The sequence below is a fragment of the Lygodium microphyllum genome, chromosome 5 (assembly GCF_053477565.2).
Source record: "Lygodium microphyllum isolate KBCC chromosome 5, Lygodium_microphyllum_v1.1.10, whole genome shotgun sequence".
NCBI lineage: Eukaryota > Viridiplantae > Streptophyta > Polypodiopsida > Schizaeales > Lygodiaceae > Lygodium > Lygodium microphyllum.
The window spans coordinates 50,729,478-50,751,497 of NC_141139.1; positions in this window are offsets into that span (position 1 = coordinate 50,729,478).

Below are 22,020 nucleotides of genomic sequence, written 5' to 3' on the forward strand. Positions count from 1 at the left end.
GTGTTCCATGATCGCCTCTTTGTGGATGCAAAATGCCATGTACATCGGCTAGCCAACACCAAAACAATGAAGGTAATGTGTGGCCAACATTTTTCTTTGCTCGACTTTGGGAGCAGGTTATCTCACATTTCAGATGCCCCATCAAGATTGTTAGTGATCAAGGCATGCACTTCCCCAATGAAGTGATTCAACATCTCCTTTTCATATTCTTGATTATTCATAAAAAATACAACCCCTACACCCCTCAAGCAAACAGCCAGGCAGAAGCTATAAACAAGTGTAGAGGCTCAATTGCCAAGACCCACAGACCGCTTATTGTTCAAGTGTTCCAAGCAAAGCACTAATGGCGACCTCTCACATAGAGAACATGCTATCTCTCTCTACGAGTGTACTAAGCTTAATTCCATGCTCGATTGAGTTGCCTCATCTCTCGAGCACTCTGTAGCTCGACGATCCAAGTGCAAGCTTCAAGCGAGCTTGATCCTCAGGCTTATTATTCAAGTGTTCCAAGCCAAGCACTAATGGCTACCTCTCACATAGACAACGTGCTATCTCTCTCTACGAGTGTAGTAAGCTTAATTCCATGCTCGATTGAGTTGCCTCATCTCTCGAGCACTCTGTAGCTCCACGATCCAAGTGCAAGCTTCAAGCGAGCTCGATCCTCAAGCTCCATTGCTATGAGCAAGACAAGAGAGGAAAAGATGGAGAGCTTTTCCAACCCGGTCCCTCACCCTCACACACTTACTCCCTCACACTCTCACACTCCCTCTCTTAAGCACAAGCTCAAGCAAGCAAGAAGAAGAAGAAGAAGAAGAAGAAGAAGAAGAAGAAGAAGAAGAAGAAGAAGAAGAAGAAGAAGAAGAAGAAGAAGAAGAGAGCTACTTTTGGCTACACACGAGAATGAGCTTCTCATTTAATTTTCAACTTTATATACAAAACCCTAAATCCCCTTATCCCCTTTTTTACATGGTTGGCAGCTAGGCCCTTTTTCCCATTGTCTTTCTATCTTCCTAACTTCCTTCCTACCGCCCCATCTACCTTTACAAATGCGCTCTTAAAATAAATCATGGTGCGCCTTGTGCTCTTTTACAAAAGTATTGACTTGCACTTTTTCTTGTGAGCCCTTCTCCTTGATTTAGGACTTTTCTACACTTCTTGTGTTTCCAAATTCTTCTTGGAATGCCTTCATCTTCTGTTTCACTTTTGCCTTGGCCTTGTCTTCTGATTTAGATTTTTCGAATTCTCCACCTTGTTCACTTAACATTACCCCCCTCCTAGACGAGTGCCAGTCCCATGGCACTCACCGTCATAGGTAGCAGGCTTGGGCATGCACCGAAGACATGGATGGAAGGGACTGATGTGGTTTGACTTGGAGGAGTTTTGGTGGTGGTGTGGATGAAGGTGGTCGATGGCATTTTGTTGGCATGATTGGTTGGTGATAGGGTTGTTGAAGTTGGTGATAGGGCTAGTTTTTGTTGGAAGTTACAGTCATGGGTTGACATAGGTGTTGATGTTCTAGGGATTTTGCAGGCGATGATTCTTTGGTGGGCTTGCAGTATGATAAAGGATAAGAATTCAGAGTTGAGTGTTGATGAAGAGGTGACGATACTTTCGTTGGAGTCTTCAATACCTACAATTAAAAAACCTCTCATATGTGGTCTCTCCATGGGGATAGTGTTAGTGTTCTTATTATGCACAAGACATAGTCTGATTAGTTTGGGAGATAGGTCAAACTCTAAGCAAGCTAAGAGTATTGTCCTACACTTGAGGACCCAAACTGTGGATAGATTGTGGTGTAGATATTATGTGATTGCATGTGCATACTTAGATATTGCGTAGGTAGAAGACCGTTGATTTGGTTCCTCATAGCAATGCATGGATGAAGCAAGGATTCAATGGGGTGGAAAAATTTGTTGTTGTTGAGGAGAAGTACACTTGAAGGCTTCTTGAGACATCATTTGTGATTTTGACAACATGATATAGCATAACTAATCTCATTGATGCTGAGATTAGATTTGATTGGGCTATGGGAGCCTTCAATGTTGGTGGTGGTTGATCACCATTGTTGAGTATACCTGAAAAAAGAAAAATGAAGTGCACTACCTAGGGGTGCATCTTCCTCACTATGCAGTGTTGTATGGTGTCCGTGCTAGTAAAACTGAGAGTTAGGTCGAAAACCTCAGGGAAGCCTGTGGTGTTATCCCACACTTGAGAACCCAGTTTGTGTACAAGGGAGGTGTTGTGGGTGTCACTTAGGGAGACAGATCTAACCATAGGCAAGCACAAACTCCCTAGGTGTGTCTAGCCCTTCATGTGCTCTAAGTGTGAAGTGGGGGGATAGGAAGGGCTAGGGGGTTAGGCATGAAGCTGGCTGACCAAGGCCACTTGTCATGCCTCTAACATGTGGGTACCCCTAGAGGCAGTGTTTGTGGCACTTTGATATACATGGGAAAGCTCATTGTTTCTTTCATTTTTCTTTGTGCGAGCCTTTGTTTGTTTACTCTTTCTTTTTTTTATTTCTTTCTCTTTTTTTTTGGGAGATGCATTGGGAGGGGGCACGCTAGACATCATCCTCATGCTCTACAGTAGTTATATTCCAAGGGAACCTAAGAGATTTACCAAGGAATGCATGGCTTGGCATGGAGCCCTTTTCTCTTCTAACAATACTTGTTGTGGCCATAGAGGGGCTTGGTTCCTGCACTCGTTCTTTCTTTCATTGATTTGATTTAGAGTCACAACCTTCTTCGTGGACTAACTCCGGAGGCTCTTGTTGAGGCGGTTGCATTTGCTATTTTGGCTCCCCAAACCGCTAGCAAGGAGAGTTCCTGTGAGGTTCATCTAGTTGAGATTAGGGGAGCACATTGCTCTTATATTCCTAAGCTAGTGTTAGGCTTAGGTGTCATGGTATGGAATCCATGTTGCAGCGATGTGCCAACTTGTAGGTTAAATCTTTGATTGCCTCTTCATTAGAGTAATCTCCTCCTCCCTTTTGCCTTAGTAGTTCTTCCTCCTCTTTTGGCATTTGCTTGCACCTTCTTCTAATCTCTTGGATTCCTCCTCCACCCTTTGCAACTTTCTATTTTCTTTGGAGGTGGATCAAGTTCTTCTTATGGGGGTTTTGAGAGTGCGATCTTTCCTTTCCGCGTGACTTGACAATTTTTAAGCCTTGCTGCTCATGGATTGTCCTCTTGCTCTCTTGCTGTTGAGATGGTTGGTCATTCTCCTTCTTATTAGTAACTCTTTCCATGTTTTCCAGCTGTTCCTTGTGGAATTTGTCTTCCTCTTGTTCTTGGATTGGCAATGGCTCACCCTTAACATATTATACATATCCCTCCTTGGGTGTTTTTCAGTCCTGCTACTGGCTAATAAACCTAGGGCCTTCTCCACCATCGCAGGGCTCAAATCCACCTCTACTTGATGAGCTTCTTATCCTCTTCTTATTGTCACCATGCCATAGTTTCTTTCGGCATCGAAGCTCCTTGGAAATTCTGTGCACTTGTTGTAATCAATAGTCACCCAACCTTCTCTACATACCCCTCACTTCCACCCTTCACGATGGTGTCTTCTAGGTTTAGGGTAAGCTTTAATGTAAACTAGTTGAAACCCCTCACTTCCACCCTTGAGCCGTACTTTGCTTGCTATTCTATCGTGAATAGGAGCTTGCCACCTTAATCTTGCCTTGAATGTAGAGCCTGGCCAAGAAAGAGAGAGTAGCCAATGACTATGCTTTCAGCTATGCTAAAATGCAATGTGTGCTTTCTGTAGGGGTGAATTTCTCTTCCAGTAGCGGGGCTTCCATCATCATGGCTCTTTGTTCTTAGTACTTAGGTCACTTTCTCCATAATGGTTCTTTGTGGGGTTGGTGGTCTTGTGGTGACTTGGACATTGAATGCTTTCATACATAGACCTGTGTCATCCTGCATTCACTTGGAAACTCGTGAGAGTATATGCAAGTCATATGCTTCAACCACCATAATGAACAGGTGTAGCTCAAAGAGACATCACTTATCTAAATTCCATGGTGTTGACTTTGATGCATATCATCTATGGTTGATTATCATTGCTTGTGTGTGTGCTGGCTTTGTTTGTTTGTTTTTTTTTGTATTATCTATACATAGTCACAAAACACATTGTTTATTTATATACATGTTTATAAATCCATGTCACTTTGCGAGGATAAAAACCAATTGTAGAACTTAGGATTGTGTTGGAGTGTGGCACATGCATCTAATACTCGTGGCAGCCTGGTCAATAATAACATATATTTTGCAACATCGAGTAGCATGGTACCTTCTCCGAGTCTACTCGCAACATGTAGCTCCTCCTCAACAAGAATCTTATCAACCAGAGAGTTCTCTTGGCTAGTTCGAGCTAAGTCCATACCTTGAATGGCAGTTAGTATTCAAAAGGAAGTTGACGCCACATAGGTTGGGTCTCTTTGAGACTACCATTTGGCCAATCACTCCTCTGAGACTGTCATAATCTGGGCTCCAAGTTCGGCCATTGTAGCGCATTTTTCATGCCAACATTTTTCAAATTGACTTGGACCCTTTGATTTTCGCCTTAGTTGCTCTATCTCTAAGAGATTTGGTTGGCAAAGAGCTTTGTTGAATGTCACAGTTAGAAGTAGTTTGTCAGCCTCCTCGTCAAAGAGGAGTTGCATGCATTCATGTAGGAGCTTATCATTGTGGTAGTTAAGATATTCCTACTCTTCCCAAGATAGAGGATATGGTAAGTATTCCTCAAGGTGCTCCTTAGGGAATGTACCCATGTCTGCAAGGACGTAGACACGTGCGAATAATTTGAGTTTAGCATCCAACTCAATTAAGCATTTTGTGACACTTCTATGTTCAACGAGGGCTTGCTCTATTGCTATCTCATGCAAGGTTCTGGGAGTTTCCATAGGCTTTAGCATAGCTAGGGGCTCAGGCCTAAATGAACAATATTGGTCAATGCTAGGATTGCTTATGTCCTCAAGGTTTCCATGTTTCTCCTAAGGCTTTGTTGTTATTGTGTCACGGTTCTCCTCGGATGTGACTGGTATAGTTTTATCACCCTATTGTGACAGTGTTGTATCCACTCTTGATTGGTCAATGCAAGTTCTGTTGTTGTCGATGGATTGAGTGTTGCAAGAAACCGTTGATGGTAATGGTTGCTTTGACTTATCAGAGCACATGGATGTGTTTGAGGTTTCACCGCTATTAAGTGAGATGGAAATGGGTTCATTCGTGGTGGGTGGACTCAATGTTTTATTCCTCATCTCTTTAACACTCTTGGTCTCAATCTTCTTGGAGGCTACAATCACGTGTAAGTGCCATTGTTTTCATTGTTTTCTCCTCTTTTTCTTGGGCAATTGAGGTGTATCCTTTATAGATTCTAGACCCTGAACTAAGTTGATCATTGATGTGCTTGGTTGGGGCCTCAGCCCTCTCTTCCTCTAATGTGTCCTCATGGGACGTGGCTGTGACTTGCTGAACAACCTCGATAGGTTGTGAGGGTACAATTGCCTCTCTCCTGGGAGAGTCTAGCTCTTCAACTAATTCTGTTTCGTTTTGCCCCTCATGTAATTGCATTGGCAGTTGCTCATGGTTGGAGATTTGCTCTAGACTCTTGTCCTTACCCCTTGGAACATGCTTCCATTGCTTCTTATCAGTGCAGGTGTTGTCTTTATAGTTGTTTTTCTCTTGCTTGGGAGGTTTGGGGACTCTAATGTAGAACCAAGAGATAGTCTAGGATTCTTGTCAGGTAAGTGTGGACGAAACCAGCTGAAGAAGTCAGGGTTGTATTGATGGGAAGCATAGAGATCTAGGATTAGAGGGTCTTGAGTGAGGCAGAAGATGTATGCGCTAACATCAAGTATCATGCTTCCTACTCCTAACCTGCTAGCCATATGTAGATCTTCTTCTAGAAGAATTTTATCGTATAAGGGATGTTTTTGGACAGAGGCAGGAAGTTGGACCTCATGGACCATTGCCAACACTCTTAATGAGGTTGGGGCAACATACGTGGGATCATGTATTGATGTCCAAAGGGCTTTCCTTTGCTTGACAAGTGTCAATAGTTGGTGGCCAATTTTGGCTACTAGACTTTGATTTGAGTACCATTTGTGCACAAAGCTGCATGTACTTTCCCTTTTCATTTGATTGCTTCAAGATTTTCCTAATTTGTCTGACATTGAGCAGTATAGAGTGAGGGTATCAAGTGTGATTCTCTAGCTGTGGCTTTTGGGATGTCCTTTATGACTTCCTTAGTGACAACTACATAGCGGGAGGAAACATGTTGTTGCTCATATGAGCTTTGTGTGCTCTGATGTTGGCCTTCAAATGTCCACATGGATGTACGCACATGTGATGGCTGTTAGCTTGTGATCAAGCTTCATTAGGCACTTCATCTTTGGTTAATCAGTTAGATGCGCCATCTCCTTGGCCAAATATTTGAGAGATTTCTTCTCAAGCCTAGGCTTTAGGTGCTTCGGAAGTGCTAGAGGTGTCAAGGATGTTGGTTGCGACACCTCTTCCATAGGTGAATTTCTAAGGACACATTTCACAAGGGACATCATCAAGGTCAAAGGCTGTGACTACTATGATTCCTAATTGGAAGTAGTAATGGCTAGTTCAGTAGACTGGCCACTATTGGTAGACAGAGGTGTCAAGTCCTTAAGTAGATCAGAAGTGGTCGTGTCTTTTGTTTCCCTTTGTGCATTCACCTGTGCAGACCCAACTAGTCACGATGGATTGCATAGGCATATCCTTAGGCTGAGAGCTAAGGGTGGTGTCATGTCCCACCTCTTGGACACTTGGAAGCTTAGATGGAGATAGAGATTGGGATTGTGCAATTGCACTTGACGACTGGCGTTGTGCTCCCTATGTCCATTTAGGGGAAGAGGGTGTAGGAGATTTGGGACTCCTAGGTGGACTTAGCACTAGCTGAGAGATTTGTTTGTGGCTATTAGAAGATTCTGCCATTTGCTTTATTGAGTAATCAACCTTACCATGAGCAATGTTGCACCTATGATTCTTGCTATCCTCTTAGGAAATCAAAGGATCCTTGGGCACTAGTGGCTTTTGTGTACCCTCAATGATTACATTTGGTATCTGCTTGCCACGCATGCTAGGCTGAGGATCTACCTTTCGAATAGTCATGTTTGGTTCCTTGATTTCAACCGTGAGGGGCTCAGTCACTCCAACCTTGTTGAGTGAAGACTTGGATTTTTGTCTATATTTTCTCATGCGCTTCTTTGCTTTTGATATGATCTGGCCTTCAATAACAGAGGTGGTTTGCAAGGGGTTTTGGCACCCAAATCCATTGGTTACCTACGTAATACCCTTGAGCACATAGCAATGCTTTGGATATCCATCGCGGCATTGTGTTGGCTCTCTATCTATACCTTCGTCTATAAGGCTTGGGCTTCTTTTGTGGTCTTCTATGATATTTGTAAGTCCAAATCCTATCCTTGGCATTGTCTCCTAACCTTCTTGTTTCAAGCATGGCCTCGCTCATTGGTTCTCTTTGTTCAACATGTGCTTGTATCAACTCTTTCAACAAGTCCTTGTTCTCATCACTAGACTTGCATGGTATGTCAGAATGTTCCTTGTCCTTCCCTCGAGGTTTGATGAGGTCACCCTTACTGAAGGTTGTGATTATCCTCACACCTGGTAATGTCAAATGTATCCTCTATGCTACATAATCGACCTCACACTTTGTCTCCCTTTTGAAGCGTCGTCCTAGGAGGGTTTCCTTTCCACAATTAGCACTATTTAGAGGAACATGGAATAGGATAGGCAAGCTTTCAGTTTCAATAGTTACAAGGATTTTGCACTTCCCTATAAGCACTTGTGGGTGCCCCCCATATGGACTAAGAGTTGCATTAGTTGGTGTGAGATTTGGTTGGCCTAGTAGGGTCCATGCTTCATAGGTCAAGATATTAAAATACGCTCTCTCACTGATGAGAGCATTGACACCATGCTCTCTTTTTGCAGTGAGTTTGACCCTAAATTAAGCAGGTGGTACTATGTCATCATCTTTTGGGTCTTGGCTTATAAACCTAAGCCTTCTGATACATGCCTTTGAGTCCCCAACTTCACAACTAGATGTGGATTCTCCACTGATGTCTTGGGTCATTTGTACATTGCCATTCAAGGTGCATCTATCATTAGGACTATCAATCCTAGTCATCCTCCCAGTTGTAGCTTAATGTTGCTCCGTTCCACTTTGACTAGATGCAATCTCAATGCAATCTCTACATGTTTTTGTGGTGTGGCCTTTTTGACCTTGTTGGCTAGATTGTCCCATTGAGGTTCTAGGGTCTTTGTTTGTCCTTGTTTGGGTATGGGCTTTCAGTTGTTGTTTTGCAAGTGAGAATCTATGTTTGTGTAGAGCCATTACTACACTAGGATCTAATTTGGAGGACCTGTCATGACATGCGTTTTCTCTCCAACCTACTTGGGGGAGGTGTGGAGGGGACAGAGTCCCTCTGCAGGGGTCCAGGGGACAGAGTCCCAGCCCACAGGGCCGTTACACTAAATACCATATACGATTTGAAGGACCGCAGCCAAGTTTTGAACTACTTGCTCTGGATTTCAATCTAGTGATAGATCTATGATGTTCTTTTGGCTCTGTATGGTCTCTGGGTCAGTTTCAAGGTCCACATGTTAAAATTTGAAAAAATCCAAACTCGACCCAATAGGTTCAAATTGCAAGGGCCGAATGTCCGATCGGGAGGTGCGGAGGGGATAGAGTCCCTCTGTGGGGGTCCAGGGGGGGCAGTCCTCCCAGTCCACAAGGCCATTACACTAAATACCATACACGATTTGAAGGACCTCAGCCAAGTTTTGAACTACTTGCTCTGGATTTCAATCTAGTGTAGATCTATGATGTTCTTTTGGCTCTGTATGGTCTCTGGGTCAATTTCACGGTCCACAAGTTAAAATTTGAAAAAATCCAAACTTGACTCAATAGGTTCAAATTGCAAGGGCCGAATATCCGATTCAACCCGTCCAAATGGCCGAGGGTTGAATGAGAAAGGGCTGAATGTAATTGGTCCAAATGTCAAATTTGGCCAGTCTGAATGTGGTTGTCTGAGGGCTGAATGGTTGAACGGTAGTGGGCCGAATTGACCGGGGCCAAGGGCGGGCCAAGGGCCAAGTGGTAATGGGTTTTGACCGAAGGTCTGAGGGCCGAGGTAGGTGGGCCGAGGTTTGAATGGTGAATTCGGCCACGGGTCAAATGTCAGCTTATCTGAGTGTGGTTGTGGTCCGAGTCATCAGGGCCGAGGGCCGACTATCAAGTTGGTCCGAATGGTTGATTCGGATGGGCCGAAAGGTGGGTGTCCAAATGGGTTTGACTGAGTGGTTGAATAAAGGGTGGGCCGAGGGACGATTCTGGGACTCGGCCCAGAATCACCATCACTTGGACGGGTCAAATGTGGTGCGATTTTTACCGAAACAATAATAAATTACTCGAATCACATGATTTAGGTCATGTCATACCGCATGCACCTCTAGATCAAAGCTATGGGTAGAGGGGAAGAGTTGTATATACTTGGAATGGCAAATAAATCCCAAAATGAAAATCAGCAAACAAATCAAACCCTCTTGCCCTGTTATGATATCAGAAACCCTAATGCTTGTTTTCCTTCTTTTTTCTTTGTTTTTCCCTACCCTAATGCATCCAAATCACAAAGCAAATACCTACACTACTCCAACATGCTTTTCCAAATCCAAAAAACCAGAAACTTACTTGCTAAGGAGATCAAATACCTCTTCAAAATCCATCGCTTCCTACCTATATATCTCAAGCACCGATTTGAGGAAAATCTTACTTCAATGCTCGATTCAGAGTGCACAAGCACTCAAGGCTTGAATCCGTCCACCCAACAACGAAACCAAAATATAGAGATGATCACAAGCTCAACTACCAAGACCCACGGACCGCTTATTATTCAAGTGTTCCAAGCCGAGCACTAATGGCTACCGCTCACATAGCCAACGCGCTATCTCTCTCTATGAGTGTAGTGAGCTTACCTCCATGGTCAATCGAGTTGCTTCCTCTCCCGAGCACTTTGGTAGCTCCATGATCCAGGTGCAAGCTTCAAGCGAGCTCGATCCTCAAGCTCCATGCTCCAAGCTTCATTGCCGCGAGCAAGAGAAGAGAAGAGAAGAGAAGAGAAGAAATGGAGAGCATCTCCACCATGGTCCCTCACCCTCACACACTCATCCCCTCACACTCTCACACTCCCTCTCTCAAGCACAAGCACAAGCAAGCAAGCAAGCAAGAAGAATAAGAAGAAGAAGAAGACGAAGAAGAAGAAGAAGAAGAAGAAGAAGAAGAAGAGAGCTACTTTTGGCCACACACAAGAATGAGCTTCTCATTCACTTTTCAACTTTATATACAAAATTCTAAATCTCTTTTGGGCGGTCATCCCCTTATCCTCTTTTTTACATGGCTGGCTTCTAGGCCATTTTTCCCATTGTCCTCCTATCTTCCTAGCTTCCTTCCTACCGCTTATCTACCTTTACAAATGCACTCTTAAAATAAATCATGGTGCACCTTGCGCTCTTTTACAAAAGTATTGACTTGCGCTTTTTCTTGTGCGCTTTTCTCCTTGATTTAGGACTTTTCTACACTTCTTGTGGTTCCAAATTCTTCTTGGCACGCCTTCATCTTCTATTTCACTTTTGCCTTGGCCTTGTCTTGTGCTTTAGATTTTTTGGATTCTCCACCTTGTTTGTCTAAGGGTTAAAAACAAGATCCTCATTAATGTCTTGATGAAAATTGTTTTAGCTTTATGATCTGATTGGGATCACAAACTCATAGTAGCATTTTTGGCCTCTCGCATGGCCTACAAGACTGGTCAAACTCCTTTTCACCTTACATATGGCATTGAAGCTATTATGCCAATTGAGTTCTTAATTCCCATCTTGCACATTGCAGTGTAGGAGAAATGGGAAGGCACCAAGGTCTAGCAACAATTCCTAGAAGAACTCGAGTGCTTGACAAAGACTCCTTACAAGTCATGAATTTCTTATTGAGAAGGCCCGACGTAAGGTCTGGTTCGACAAACATATTAAACAAAGATCACTTAACAAGAATGATCTTATCTTACTATATCCGATTAGAGGCCATAAGCAAAAGTTACAATTACAAGGCCTTGGACCTTTTTGTGTTTGTACAATCCAATAGAATAAGGAATGTTGAGCTAGAAGCCTTGGATGACCGACCCCCCATGGGACATTTTAATGGTATAGCTGAATCAAGAAATACTATCCACGTGGCCATCCATCACATGAACTACCCATGGAAAATACTAAGAGTCTTGTACTATGCATAGAACAAACACTCTATGAACGATAGGAGCAATTCCAACACCCTACCTTTTTTCCTTCCAATCCTCAATCCACCATCGTGAATGTTAGGGTTTTCATTATTAGCAACCTAAATCCCACTAACGAGCCTCTCATCCAAGGCACCTACCTTCACATTCACCTTACTTCCACTTGCTCAGTGAAGGCTAATGATCTCATCGATGAAGGATCTAACTATAATACTCTGCCATACTACTACTGGAGCAAGCTAGGATAGCCATTGTTAAAAACCAACCAACGCAAAATTGAATCCCTATGGAGGAAGACCTTACACATTGTTGGGTCATTGTAATTTAATGGTCATGATCGAGAAGAAAAGTATCTCACTCTTCTTTTATGTTCTTTTGAACACCAACAAAGTCAGTACTAAAATTCTCTTAGGACACACCTTCAAATGCTTGACCAATTGTAACATCAACTACATCAATAAATGCATTTATCTCTAGTTGGCCGACGCCTATGTAATCACCACCTTCTCCCCAAAGGAGGTATGGCTTGAGACCACTCAGACCGAATGCACTCTTCAACCTACCCACTCACCATAAACCACTACCTTCTTGACCCAACTCCTTGAAGACCACATGTGCAACCACGAACCTATTAGCACACCACCAAAATTGCAATGGTGGCCTAAAAAATCATTCCAAGCCTCCACATCTTGTACATCACCGAAACACATTCACTGGCCTTCACATGGACACCATAAGCTATGCTCCCACCTATGGACCGCACCACATTGGGTTCCTAAAATCCTCCTAGAAGCACAAGCTTACTATGAGGGCTATCAAAGCCTTTGGTTGCCGAAAGTGTTTTTCCTATTATTGAACAGAGCTTCCACTTATCTTTTCCTTCTCCTTCTTCATATACTCTATCCCCTTAGTTGGCAAAAAACTCACCCTGCCTACACACTTGAAAAAGGATACACTACCTTTGTAAGAGGATATTCTTTTTTATCTTCATATGTTTGCTCCATATATCGAATTAGTGGGTATCGACCCCCACCACCAGCCACCCTCAAAAGACCATACTAATATTTCTCAATTTATAAAATGAATGAATATTTGTTAGTAATCTCCAAAAAACCAATTACAGATTGCTTTGTGCAACTAGAATCCACACCTTCGACACTTTTGCCAGACTATTAGCTCTCATGGACCTTGGATTAGTGGACTTTGACATGCTCTTGCTAGTGTCTCAATGGCATCCTACATTGGAAGAATTGAACATCAATTTTGCAAAATCATGACAATCTTGGATCAATTAATGCAAGAGATACCATAGAAATAACTAGGAAAGTGCCACATACTTTCATCCTATGTGGCGAATACGAATCTTAAGGACCCTTGCGCTATCAACAATTTCGAACAATTATGTGGATATACCACTCATTTCTTGAATAAATGGTATTCTTTTCAACATGAGGTTGTAACACTCTAAAGAAAGATCATCACCACTATTGAACATAGAAAGATTGTAAGCTTTCTAAAGTATGATTCTACATGTTGTGAGACCACATCTCTTCACACCATCATTGAGTCTCATGCACTATCCCCACCCAAGGAGTTACTTCACCATCCACTCCCCGACAAGTTGCTATTTGATGAAGAACTCCATGATTTCACCAATTGCTTCAATGGATATCCACTCTTAGATGACTTCATGTTGTATCCTTGTGAGTTCCCTATTTGTCTTGATAACCTAGATGCGCCGGCTAGCTTAGAGTACAATCCTGACTTCTACAATTTGTGGGTTCCACACACCTTTATCCTTCAATAAATGGTTTCTATTGTACATACATATACATGACCCACGAACCCAACAATAGCTACACACATTGAACTTGAGATCCCAAGCTCAAAAGCTTGCCTTATTTCTATAGTAGTAGGGGAAGGAAGCTTGATGATTGACCCTAATCAAGGTTGAGAAGCACTACCCTTAATAAACCAATGAAAGAAGTCAACTAACAAAAGACCTAATCCACCCGCAATAAAATTTCTTGTTATGGTAAATGGTTAACCATGTAAAAAGCTAGTAAGTAATATTTTATTGTAATCCTTTCTATGACAAATTTAATTGTAAATTTCCTATTTTATAGATGGTAGCCCAATGTGTTCCTGCTCTTAAACCTATCCCAATCCCCATACATATCAAGGATGCTCTCAATGAAGATAAAGTTGTATTCTTTGCAAACTTTGATATGGATATATATAAATGGAGAGTAGGCCACCTCAAGTTCAAATGTCTAAAAAACCTCACAAACTTGGTAACTAGGCATTAGGCTATCTGAAATCTATGGCATCCAATGTGGCTTGGTTGAGCATGTCAAAGATATGGAGACACCCATTCATTTTCTAGCATGTGATGGTCTCATCAAAAAGTACAATCTCGATACTCAAACTAGTCGATCCATGTACTCAGTGCAAACATGCCAGTATTATGAAGACAAAGAAGTGGCCATTGAGTTTACTCCAAAATTTATTGAGGAAAACTTAGGCATCAAGGCACGATTAGGAAAATATGTTAAAGCATCTTGTGTGACTCGAGTGACTCAACAATTGTAGGAATCAACGATAGCTACAAATGAGGTTAATTTGAAAAATATCCTAGAGGAGAAACTAAGAGTTATAGCACATGTGCTCCATCCTATATTCACTTAATATAAAACCACATCCTACCCACCCAAGTGCCCGAAATAGTTGATGGAGGATATTCTCTTAGATGATCTAGTCAATCAGGACTTAAATGTACTATGTTTAGATTGCATCACAAAATCTTTAGCCAAAGCCCACAAATTCCTCCACAAGAACCCCAATGAAAAGCTTAGATAGACAAAGGAAAAGCATGGCCTCATCAACTATGGACCCAATCATTGTGACTCAATGATGTCTATCACTTGGTATGTAATCATCTTGTGCAATACCTATATAACCTCTTCATTATAAAGAAGAGGATAGGAGAGAGAATACTATAGAGAGGAGAGAGAAAGCCTAGAGAAGGAGAGAAGAAGGTAGAAAGAGAGAGAAAGAAGGGGAGGAAGCCATGGAAGCTCAATGAAGGTGAAGAGATAGTTCTTTATTAATTTTTAAATGCCCTAAAAACTGAGTCTCTTAACACCTTTTATACCCTGGTCACTGTGATTGGTTACCCGTGGCTCCCATGCAGTCTCACTCTTTACACTCCATCCCAACCCCAAAGGTTTTTGCCCTCAAAAGCAAAAAAAAAGAGAGAAATACTTACTACAATGGCTAACGAGTACGGCTACAGAGTACTACTCTGATTAGCATTACAATAAGAGAAATTTGGAGAGGGGAGCTCATATCTAATAGGAATTGGGGTGTATGGGTATATAGATATAATATACATGAAATGGGCATTGATACATGGAAAACTTGGCCACCAATTCATCACAAATGTGGTCTTAAAGACTGCAGATTAGCATGTCCACTATAAACATGTTGGGGTAAGCTAGCCATAACTTTTGATGGGCTACTCCGAATGGGGCATGGTATGCCACATGTTAAAATGTAGCTTATGAAGATTACTTTTAGCCCATGTATGGAGATCTTAGTTGTAATTAATGAAAATACAATTTTTTTCTAAAATAGAGTGTTGTCTACATGCATCCTAGGGTCGAAAACATGGCATGTCCTTAGCCTATTGATCCTCTCTTAAGTCTGGAAACTCTTTCAAAATGGTGATTGTTTACCAAGAAGCTTCTTAAGGGGTAGGCATTGCCATTTGATAAGGTATTCTTTGATGGATTGAGACTTCAAATGCTTATCTTGCTTCCCAATGATTGCCTCGGGGATATACTCAATGATACCTTCTTCGTATATGGGGTGTTAAACCCAAGTCAAGGTGGCGAAAGATGGAGGAAAAGCAAAGGAAGATGAAAAAAGAGTGAAGACACGCAAGCGGCCCCTAAAGATGGATCGGGCCAAAAAGCGCAACCATAAAAGAAAAGGCACCTCAAAAAACTCAAAAAATCCTTGTAAAAGAGCGCCAGGCTCCCTCCTGTGCCCATTGTAAAATATTAGACGGGTTTAGGCTAGAGGCACGGGGCTAAAAGAGGAAAATGGAAAAAGGACCTTGCCACAATGGTCGGTCATGTAAAAAAAAGGGATGGGTGCCCATGGGATTTTAGGGTTTGTATATATAAAGTTCAAAAAGTGAATAAGAGATCATTCCTTGGTGTGTGGCAAAAGGAGTCTTCTTCTTCTTCTCGCCTTCTCACCTTATTGCTTGTGTGTGCTCTTGAGAGAGGGAGTGTGAGAGTGTGAGGGAGCGAGTGTGTGTGGGAGTGACGGATCAAGAGGGTGAAGCTCTTCACCATCTCCTCTTCTTCTTCTTCTCTTCCCTTCTCTCTTCTTGCGCGCGCGGCCATGGAGGATGGAGCTTGGAGGTGGAGGAGGCTTGAGGATGCTTGAGCTAGCATCTAGGATTGTGGAGCTACCGGTGTGTGGAAGAGAGGAGGCAACTCATATCAGCACAAAGGTAAGCTCACTACACCCGTAGGATTGACGGCGTGTTGGCTAGGTGAGAGATAGCCCTTACAGCTCACTTGGAACGCTTGAAACAATAAGCGGTCCGTGGGTCTTGGCGGTTGAGCAAAAGCTCCCACATTTTGGTTCCGTTGTTGCTGGGACCAACAGATTCAAGCTTGACCACTAGCGCGCCTCATATCAAGCATCGAAGTAAGGGACTCATCCCCGAAACAGAGCTTGAGATAGGTAGGAAGTTTGGGTGTTTTTGATCTTCAAAACAAGTAAGTATTTTGGGTTATTTTGGTTTTTTAATGATTAGGAAATGTGGAGAAATCAGTTCAGTAATTTGCTTTTGATTCATGCTGCATTTAGAGTAGGATAGGATTAGGAAATCGCACCGGAGAAGGGTAGGGTTTACTGTTGCAAAAGAGGGCAAAAAATCGTGCAAAAATGGCAAAAAGCTTGCTTGCGATGCTTAAGAATGGTAAGTGAGTGATTGGGGGCATCAACACCATACCCGGGAAGGGGTATAAGAACCAAAAGGCCAAGAAAACACTCATTTGCAATAGTTCAGTGTGAAAGAGAGAGAGAGAGAGAGAGAGAGAGCTATCGACCGATTCGATTCAATCGCACCAACGACAAGCCCGCCACTCCATCCAGGTATATGCATCCCTTCTCTTACTCCCCTAGGTCGAATTTGGAAGGTTATGCCTGGTATGATTGAGTGAAGCACGAGAAACAATCGAAATCGAGTTTTCGCTATTTACGTGCGCCATGCTCGGCCCGTCCGAGTGGCCACTCCTAGGCCGAGTCCTAGAATCGGCCCTCGACCACGTGTCGAATTCGGCCCATACGGCCAAAACCCTAATCAGCCCATCCGATTCTATAACTCGGACCGTGGACAAACTCGGCTCTCGGCCCCCGTCCGAACAACCTTGTTCAAGTTAACCTCTCGGCCCCGTCCGAGTGACTCCGTTTGAGTGACTTCGTCCGAGTCCACCCTATCCAAGTTCCCGGATTCGGCATTTGGCCCATGCGCCTCGGCCTGTTCGAGTAACCCACTCGGACCCTGCAATTCGGACTAGTTGGGCCGAGTGCAGATTTTTACCAGACTTTCAGAAAATTGACCTGACACGACTAGGACTCAGCAGCTCAGACTGTCGAAAGCCCGTAGCATGCTCAAAACTTGATTCTAGCACGCGAAGTAGGCAAAATCGTAGGGCACCACTGGTTAGCAGCTAGAAGTGGGCAGTTGCGAGACCTAGAGGCTTAGACGTGACCCGCTGAGCTGTAAGGTATGATCGAACGAGGCAACAACTTAGGGAAACCCCAAACCCTGACAGGATGGCCAGGAAGTTGACCAACAAGCCTATTCGGCCCAAAACAATGCGAGAGTGTGTAAGACGACTAGAAAGTGGTTGATGCACTCACCCTGAATTCTTCCACTTGAAGCACACATAAGGAAACTGAAAGCCTGATTGAGAACAAGTGCACGAGGAAAGACACATTGAGTGGCCATAAATTGAGGATTGTATTAAAATAACTGAAGGAACTCACCCAGATAAACCACTCAAGGAACCCACCAATAGGAGAGAACCCAATACATAGACAAACCGTCAACACGCAGAGGTAGGACCAAGCAAGGGACGCCGACGAAGTGGATCTGACAAGCCTACTGAACCTAATCGATAGCTTGGTGGAGCACGACAACTCGACAATGGCAGAAGAAAATCTAGACCACGGATACAATGAGGAATTCGACTTAGGAGCCTTCCTAGATGCAATTCAGCAGCAGACATTTGGTCATAGTTACGACGGTCATGCTCGATACGAGCACCGCGGTAGGACGGCGAACGATATCATTGCAGATCTAGAAGAGGAGAGAAAGCTGGCCCTCAAGGCATTGCAAAGGATGGCTGAGTACAATAGGGATCAACAGGCTAGGAACCAAAGGCAAGGGATGGAGTTGTGAGAGGTGCAGCGGGTACTGAACTTGGCCGACAGGAATTGAACGGACCATGAGAGGGCACTAGAGGGAGACTTAACTCTGAGTGAGCTTCTTATGAAGCGATTGCTCGATAACACAGCTGTAGAGCAAAGTGCCACAGCTCTAGTGACATCGTTGCTCGCAGGATTGGGAGCAAAGCAAGGCTCGAAGAGCCAGGCTAAAATCTCTATTGTTGCCAAGCAACTCGATAAGTACCAGCCCCATGACGATCCCTATAGCTTTGTCGAGTAGTTCGAGCAAGTCCGCGAAGCCAACGGCCTCAACGACCTGACTCAACGCTCGCAAGCATTCGGGCTTTGCTTGGGCGACAAAGGTAGGACGTGGTATACGAGCTTAGATAACGCGGAGCGAGCCAACTTTGATAGCCTCAAGGATCTCTTCATTAAGAGATTTGTCGAGTCCGGATACTTTGATAGTCTACTAGTATGCTTGATGAACGTCAATGAGAAAGAGAAGGAGGAAATTTGCGACTACGTGACCCATGTGCGGAGTCTCTTCAAGAGAATCCCTACTGGAGAGCGACCGACTGAAAGAGCAGTGTCAATTGTATTCATCAGCGGAATTCAGAACGAGGAACTATACAAGGCTTTGGAGGGCAATTCAAGCTTGTAGCGAGACGCGTTAGCCAGGGTCTTTGAGGAGGCCATCCGAGTTGACGATCAGCTGAAGGAGCAGAGCTCCAGAGGCGCGAACCTAGAGGAGACCAACTCGCGAAGCTCAGAGAGGGCATCAATCTAGAGTGAGTGATCAGCACAATCATCTCAGGATAAGGAGAAAACCACCGAAACGAATCAAGACTTGGCTGACGTTAGGATGGAATTAGCCAAGTTGCAAGATATGTTGAGATGACCAACGTGCCACACATCCAATGCGTGTACTGTGGCGGGAACCACTTGCCCGCCGAGTGTCAAGACTCGAGGTCACGACCTTGCGCTAACTGCGGTAGGTTCGGTCATGACGACGTGCATTGTAGACTGCCAAGGAGACTTCCATACTCACAACCATATGGCCAGCCTTACCTAGTAAACAGGCAGCAGCCATTTTTCGGAAGGGGAGCCCCATTGGCCCTCCCTGCACCTAATGACATAAAGCCAGCCGTTCCTAGGATGGAGATAAATCCTACAGGCATTCCTAGGCCGCCTGGTCCTTACATAACCCACCGACCTAGTGACGCTCTTGTCCACTATGTGGAAGAACCAAACGAGGAGGAAGCTTACATATGCCCTTATGTTTCGCATGACGATGAGGGCAACGTTGTCCTCATGGACTATCACCCAGTCTCGGTGATGGCGTTGGGAAGAGGACGAGGTAAGGGCCTAGGAGGGCAGGCACAGGACCCAATCACCTGTTGGACCTATGGCCACCCATGTCATGTCTCGCCGCATTGCCCTGAGAGGGAGCAACAAAACAGAGATAAGGCTGACCAAAGGTGCACTGAGTGCGGAATCACCTATCTTTTCGTCGATTGTCCAAGGAGAAAACCGTCAGCTAGTTCATCCAATGAGCTGTCTGTCTCACTGGGGTTGTTCGGTGTCGAGAACCACGATGGGGAGGCCACACCTATCCCGTTGCGGGTCATGACCCGTCCCCAAACGAAGCAGGCGGGCATCTCTCTGCCAGGACCTAGCAATCGGGATGCAGCCTCGATAGGGAAGAAGAGCCGTAGACGGCGGAAGAGGAAGTCAGAAGCTAAAATCACACTAAAGACGGAGAGTGTTACAACTCTGCCTGCTGGAAAGAAGGTCTCCGATGCAAAAACAGAGACGTCAGCCCCTAAGACGGCCGAAAAGGGAAGCACTAAGGTAGGAGAATACCCGCAATCGAAGCGACAATTAGAGGCCATAGAGAAGGTGAGAGAATGGGTGAAGGAAGCCCAAGAACACCTAAAGGACACTGAGCCCATCATCAAGGATGGGATCGATGACCTCTCTAGCATAAGTACGCCGACCTCACTCCCACAACCAAAGTTAAGAGAGGCAACTGCACCACAAACGGTACCGCTAAGGCCAAGTCTCGACGCTACTACAGGGCCACAATTCAGTCACGGCCACTGGCTAGGACAATCCAGGTTAGGAGAGAGACGAGAACACCCAATGATCTCTTGACCACGCTAGTGACTACCCCTGTAACACTCAGTCTGGGAGATTTGCTTAGGCAGCACCCCACCCTATGGCAGGACCTTAAGCAGTGGGTTGAAGGCACACAAGAGCAGGTCACGACAGACCCTCATGACCATGAGACAAAAATGCAAATACCGAGTTTGATGCTGCACTCTACACCTAAGTCCTTGCACGTCAATGCCTTTTGGGAAAGCTCCGAGATGCATGCAGTCTTACCGGTCTTAGCCCTAGGCGATACGAGGAAGGGAATCATAGACACGGGGGTTGGGGTTAGTGTGCTTAGCCACACAATGCTTCAGAATTGGGGAAACCCACCTGTTGAGACTACTAGGTTTAATGTCACACTAGCGAATGGTATGAGAGTTAAGCCATTCGGGGTGCTGAAGAATTGGCCAGTGAAGATCGTAGGTGTCCAGTTCTCCGTTGACTTTATAGTCATGAAGGGAGTGGACTATGACATCCTATTAGGCCGCCCCTGGATGTGCAACACTAGGGTCATCGAAGATTGGGGTAACGGCTTAATCTTTCTTGGCAATAGGATGGACACCGTGAGAGTAGAGATGGACACCTGGAAGACCTCATCCGTCGACTTAGATGCCATCTCTACTATGCTCAAGGGTAATGCTCAGGCCAAGAAGTCCTACGGGCCCTTGACCAGGTATATCCCATGCCTAGAGGATGAGCGGGATTGGACGCATGTCCTTGCTACAATCGACTTGCTGTTCTCTGATCATGAAGCATACGAGCAAGCCGTCAAAACAATCAGCAAGGCTGACAACGCACCCTCCGTGCCAATCTGCATGATGGCAGGAAGCCTCCAAGGGAAGCCAAAGCCCATCAACTCCCACGTCCCAACCAACACAAGGGAACTCCAGGAGATACTAGAATATCTATCGGACAAGCTAGCTAGCAATCCAGCTGCAAATTTCAAACCACTCCAGGATCTCCTAGATAAATCCAAGTGGCATGACTAGAGTGCCCGAGGGATAGACCGAGTCTTGGGAGATGAGGAGCAGTCTGATGAAGAAAATTTGAATGACGAATATGAAGACTGCCAGTCCTTCAGTGATGAAAGTGAGGGTGAGGTAGATACCGTGGAATACGACACTGAAGGACAAGAAATAGAGCAAATACAAGCAGACTCCAAGCCGTAGAGAAAAAGTATCTTCTAGAGGGAGCGAGGAGTCATGAGCGTGGAATGTGACCGCGCATGGCTGGAACACGTGGGAGCCATAGATCTCGAGCAAGTGGGACTAGCCAATTCAGGAATGACGTCGGTATTTAGAACTGAATCACCATTTGAACTACGCCCACCAGGAGAGACCACCTCTTCTAGCGAAGGAGGGGGATTCAACTCTGAATCAGAGGTTAGCTCGGATAGTGATCCAGAGATCCCTAGGCTGCTCACAACCAAGCGCACCAAGGGGGACCTACCGGTCCACCTAAGGCGCAGACAATTGAGATAGGAAGAGGCAAAACAACCCAGGGATGCTCGAACGGAAGAACAGCGAAAACCGCAGGATCTCCCTAAACGATTCACAAAATTCAAAAAGGGGGATAGGATGGTAGTGATGGTAGGTGCCAAACGTCAAGCACAGACAAGCGAACCAATCGAGGGGCCAGCCAGGGTAAAGGAAGTGAACTTAGCCCAAGAAGGGGAACCACCTGACCAATCTTCATTGCTGATGACTTAACTAATGAATAAGAGACGAGTCTTGTCACTCTCTTGCAAGAGTACATAGACGTATTTGCCTGGTCCTTAGGAGAGCTTAAGGGGGTAGACCCGAGTGTCGTGACCCACAACATACCCTTGACGCCGGATGCAATACCGGTCAAGCAGCGACCATACCCTACTGAATCCAAAACATGCTCATGCTGTCAAGGAGGAGATTGATAAGCTGATGAGAGCAGGATTCATTTATAAAATTGAGCACACGGACTGGGTATCGCCCATAGTCATCGTGATGAAGAAGAATGGAAAAATCCGAGTGTGCGTCAATTATAAGAAGGTAACCACTGCCACTAAGAGGGACAACTATCCGTTG